Source organism: Mobula hypostoma, chromosome 2, assembly GCF_963921235.1.
Source record: "Mobula hypostoma chromosome 2, sMobHyp1.1, whole genome shotgun sequence".
NCBI classification, from domain to species: domain Eukaryota; kingdom Metazoa; phylum Chordata; class Chondrichthyes; order Myliobatiformes; family Myliobatidae; genus Mobula; species Mobula hypostoma.
In genome coordinates, this window is record NC_086098.1 from 185,784,769 (window position 1) to 185,790,768 (window position 6,000).

Here is a 6,000-nt window from a genome sequence, read left to right on the forward strand (position 1 = left end):
TCAAATCAGAATTGTCCACGGCCCCTATTTAACGGATATGATACCATTTTTCACCAGAGGGCTGCGCATGCGCGGTGCGCTGCTCTCTCTCCTCCCACCTGGTGAGTTTGTTGTCACAAATACTTTGAGGTACATTACAATGAGAAACTGGCAGCAGCATCTCAAACATGTAGGTACAGACAGCACACAGAATATAAATTATACATAAACCTACATAAAAATTTATACCATATAGTGAAAAGGTATGTGAATATGAAAACTCTGTTGAAGGAGCTAAAGGAGTATGCATATTTATTTGCTAAATAGTATATTGGTGGTTACTTAAACATAACAAATAAACAGGCTTCAAAATATTTGCCACATTTATGAATACTGCAGCAGAGCGTCAGTGTCAAACAAAAGCTAGTAACAAAGAAAGAGATGGCTTTAGCTAATGACCACCAGTTAATGGGTGGGATTAATGAACAGTCAAGGCTCAATGAACACAAATCATGTTTTTGATTCAACATGATCTAAACCAGTGTAATGTGATCAAATGAAAAATTGAAAAGCAACATACACACAAAATCCTGCAGAAACTCAGCAGATCAGGCAGCATCTACGGCGGGAAATAAACTGTCGATGTTTTGGGCCGAGCATGTTCGCTGGTCCTGATGCTGCCTGACCTGCTGAGTTGCTACAACAGTTTGTGTGTGTGGCTCTGAATTTCCAGCGTGATCTGCGGAATCACTTGTGTTGATGAGGAGTTGAAAGTACTGGTTAGAGCTGTTTGGTCACAGCAGGGAATCCGACCATTTATTGTAGATAGCCTCAAGAGTAAACTCAAATGAAATATATTGCCTCAGAGACAAACTACAATGCTACTTCTAAGATAGCTCTTCCCTTGTGGATGGAGGGAAATGTATTCGGCCACATGCCGTAATTTCTAGCTCCATACAATTGAAAATGAAATTGCCTGAGCTTTTGGGTTTTCTCAAATTTATTTATTTATTTATTGAGCTACAGCACGGAATAGACCCTTCTGGCCACCCAACAACTCCCTAATTTAACCCTAGCCTAACCACGGGACAATTTACAATGACCAATTAGCCTACCAACTGGTACGTGTTTGGACTGTGGGAGGAACTCCCGTGGTCTCGGAGAGAATGCACAAATACCTTACGGACAGCAGCAGGAATTGAACTGGGGTTGCTGGTACTGTAAAGCGATGTACTGTAAACCACTGCACTACTGTGCTGCCCCATGACAGAATGTGAAATAGTTCCAACCAATATAATCACTCATGGCCTTATTGTCTCTACATAAAGCTATAGAGACATACACCTTGGAAATAGGTCCTTCAAGCCCAGTTTGTCTGTGTTGGCCATCAACCACCCATTTATGGTAATCCTATTTTGTATTCTGCCAGACTCTACTACTCTCCTGCCAAACATACATCTTTGGGTTGTGGAACGAAGCCAATGGAAATCCACATAGTCACCCAGGGAACATGCTGACTCCACTCAGACAGCGCCAGAAGTCAGCGTTGAACCCAATTCAATGGGACTGAGACAGCAGCTGTAGCCACCGCACTGGCAAGCTGCCTGGTTAATTTTGACTATCATCTAGCATCCAACATCAGGCAGAAATTGATTCACATTGCACCCAGTTTGATTTTACATCGAGTGCAGGTGATCATATCTAGATGAAGTCATGTGGAATTGGTCTGGCTATGTCATGTTATGAAACTAACATTTCCCTGGCATCATGTTCACAGCTAATGATGTTACTAGGCAGACATTGCTCATTTCCACATAACCCATATAAACCACAACTCAGATTTCACACTATGGTTGACAAGGGTTCGGTACAGATGCTAATTTTCTTGGCTTTTTCTTGATTTCAAGAGGCACCTGGAGATCCCACTGGGGCGTTTCCCTGTTGTACTTTGTCCAGCATTTACTATCTCAGATACTCATTCCACAGATGCCTCTGCAGTGAACATGCTGGCAGAGTTCCATTACTGGCAGCTTGGTTATAACCATGATTTGACGCACTGAAGAACTCGGGGCCAGAGGAAAAGACATTCCTGTCAGCAATGAACATACTCCCAGAAAGTCTTTACAGACATCACACTTTATATAGTTCTTCCAGAGGAATAAAATATTTGCAGGGGCTTTCTCAGGAGTCATTAGAGTCAGAATCAGGTTTAATATCACTGGCATATGTTCTGAAATTTGTTGATTGGTGACAGTAGTAAAATGCTGTTCATAATAATAAGAACAAGAAATTACAATAATAAGTATATATATATAAAAAAAGACAAAAAGCAAAAGAAACACTGGGTAACATTCATCATGCCTGGACTGTTCTCAACATGGACAGAGATATCATTGGTTCTTAACTTTCTCACTGTAGAATCTCTTAAGTAGCCACAGCAGACCTCTTCAGTTCCTTACAATTGGCTCACTGCAGTTTAAGACACTCTGTTCACAAATAAATGGTTTCTATCTGCTTTGAACTCAAAGACCTGACCCTGACAGACTCATAGAGCTTTGACCAGTGGCCAGTCCAGACACCAGAAGTGTTGAGAGGAGTGGACTTCAATCAGGTCCGCTGCCCGAGGATAAAAGGCAGCAGCGGGTCACTTGAGAGTGAAAAAGTGCTTTGGCCAGCGACCGGTAGGTGTTTGAGATCGGGTAGCAAGAGCAAGTTAAAGAAGGGCGGGGGCAAGCGCAGCGGCCATCGTCTGAGTGGACACAGGGTGGCGATCTTCAGGGTTTAACTCTTTGCGGCTTCAGCGAAGAAAGGCTTCAGTCAGAAAAAGCAAAGGAAAGAAAAGTACAAGTTTTTTCGTTCACAACAGGAATTCTGCAGATGCTGGAAATTCAAGCAACATACATCAAAGTTGCTGGTGAACGCAGCAGGCCAAGCAGCATCTGTAGGAAGAGGTGCAGTCGACGTTTCAGGCCGAGACCCTTCATCAGGACTAACTGAAGGAAGAGTGAGTAAGGGATTTGAAAGTTGGAGTGGGAGGGGGAGATCCAAAATGATAGGAGAAGACAGGAGGGGGAGGGATAGAGCCGAGAGCTGGACAGGTGATAGGCAAAAGGGGATACGAGAGGATCATGGGACAGGAGGTCCGGGAAGGAAGACAAGGGTGGGGGGTGACCCAGAGGATGGGCAAGAGGCATATTCAGAGGGACAGAGGGAGAAAAAGGAGAGTGAGAGAAAGAATGTGTGCATAAAAATGAGTAACAGATGGGGTACGAGGGGGAGGTGGGGCCTTAGCGGAAGTTAGTGAAGTCGATGTTCATGCCATCAGGTTGGAGGCTACCCAGACGGAATATAAGGTGTTGTTCCTCCAACCTGAGTGTGGCTTCATCTTTACAGTAGAGGAGGCCGTGGATAGACATGTCAGAATGGGAATGGGATGTGGAATTAAAATGTGTGGCCACTGGGAGATCCTGCTTTCTCTGGCGGACAGAGCGTAGATGTTCAGCAAAGCGGTCTCCCAGTCTGCGTCGGGTCTCGCCAATATATAAAAGGCCTCATCTGGAACATCGGACGCAGTATATCACCCCAGTCGACTCACAGGTGAAGTGATGCCTCACCTGGAAGGACTGTTTGGGACCCTGAATGGTGGTAAGGGAGGAAGTGTAAGGGCATGTGTAGCACTTGTTCCGCTTACACGGATAAGTGCCAGGAGGGAGATCAGTGGGGAGGGATGGGGGGGACGAATGGACAAGGGAGTTGTGTAGGGAGCGATCCCTGCGGAATGCAGAGAGAGGTGGGGAGGGAAAGATGTGCTTAGTGGTGGGATCCCGTTGGAGGTGGCGGAAGTTACGGAGAATAATATGTTGGACCCGGAGGCTGGTGGGGTGGTAGGTGAGGACCAGGGGAACCCTATTCCTAGTGGGGTGGTGGGAGGATGGAGTGAGAGCAGATGTACGTGAAATGGGGGAGATGCGTTTAAGAGCAGAGTCGATAGCGGAGGAAGGGAAGCCCCTTTCTTTAAAAAAAGGAAGACATCTCCCTCGTCCTAGAATGAAAAGCCTCATCCTGAGAGCAGTTTTTTCATTCTCTTCTTTACATCTGCTCAGCGAGGACAGTAAAGATGCCAGGCAGGATAGTGGAAAGCTCTTCTTTCAGAATGTGGAAAGGCAGGGAGAGCTCCAGTGTCCCTGAGGACTACAATGTGAAAAGTGCAACCAGCTGCAGCTTCTAATAATCCGTGCTAAGGACTTGGAGCTGGAACTGGATGAACTTCGGACTGTTCGGGAGGCTGAGGCGGTGATAGATAGAACCTATAAAGAGGTAGTTACACCCAAAGTGCAGGACACAGGAAACTGGGTGACAGTCAGGAAGGGGAAATGGGTTAAGGAGCCAGTGCAGAGTACCCCTGTCCATCCCCCTCAACAACAGGTATATCACTTTGGATACTGTCAGGCGATGGGGGGGCCAGGGGAGGGATGATCTAACGGAGGAAAGTCACAGTGGTCAGCTCTCTAGCACTGAGTCTGTCTCTGTGACTCAGAAGAGAAATGTTGTGATAGGGGATTCGTCAGATAGGGGAATGGACAGGAGGTTCCGTGGGTGAGAACGAGATTCCCGGATCATACATTGCCTCCTGGATGCCAGGGTCCGGGATATCTCGGATTGAGTCCTCAACCTTCTTAAGTGGGAGGGTGAACAGCCAGAAGCCGTGGTCCATGTAGGTATGGGTAGGACGAGTGACAAGGTTCTGTATAAGGAGTTCAGGGAGTTAGGTGCTAAGCTAAAGGGCAGGAACTTCAAGGTTGTGATCTCAGGATTGCTAGCCGTACCACATGCTAGTGAGGCCAGAATTAGAAAGATTATCCAGTTTAATACATGGCTAAGGTGTTGGTGTAAGAGGGAGAACATGAGATTTTTGGATCATTTGGCTCTCTTCCAGGGAAGGTGGGACCTGTACAGAAAGGACAGTTTGCACCTGAACTGGAGGGAGACTAATATCCTAGTGGGAAGATTTGTTAAAGCTGCATGGTGGGATAAGACTGCTGAACGGATCTGGGCCGTACCCTCCAAATATCCGGACCTGCCTCTCGGTTTTTTTTCACTACATTACTTCCCATTTTTCTATTTTCTATTTATGATTTATAATTTAAATTTTTACTATTTACTAAGTTTAACTATTTTTAATATTTATAATATTTAATATTTGTAATCCAGGGAGTGTGAAGCACAGAATCAAATATCGCTGTGATGATTGTACCTTCTAGTACCAATTGTTGGCGACAATAAAGTATAAACTGGAGTTGCAGGGGGCTGGGAACCAGAATGCCAGAACAGTTAGTGAAGAGGTTGTGGAGGCAAGTGCTGGTAAGACCTCAAAGTCAGGAATCAAAAGGTTGAGCATGGGGCTACTAGTGCCCTGAGGTTCCTGAATTTCAATGCAAGAAGTATTGTAGGAAGGGCGGAGAATAGTGCTGAAGATGGGGTAGCTGGTTTACAAACAGAGGCAGAAAGGACTGTTGGTAGGGCGAAATTGCAGTCAACAGGATGAGTTGCAATATAGAAGGCGGACAAAATCAGGACTGAGGGTATTGTGTCTGAATGCATGCTGTATACAGGTTAGGGTAGATGAACTTGCAGCACAGTTGCAGATTGGCAAGTATGATGTTGTAGGCATCACAAAATCATGGCTGAAGAAGATTACAGCGGGGAGCTTAATGTCCAAGGATACACATTGTATCAAAAAGACAGGTAGGAAGGCAGAGGGAGTAGCATTGCTCTCTTAGTAAAAAATAAAATTAAATTATTAGAAAGAGCTGACATATGGTCAGAAGGTAGTTGTCATTGTGGATAGAGCTGAGGAAATGCAAGGGTAAAAAGACCCCGATGGGAATAAACTCACTTCAGGCTTCCAGCCAGGTACAGGTATTGATTATAACTAACTTTTCGATGATAACTCTTCCATCTTCTTCAGGGATGATACCTGGGCATGTCTAGTCCAGTGGTATTTATACCCCCATAGTCCAT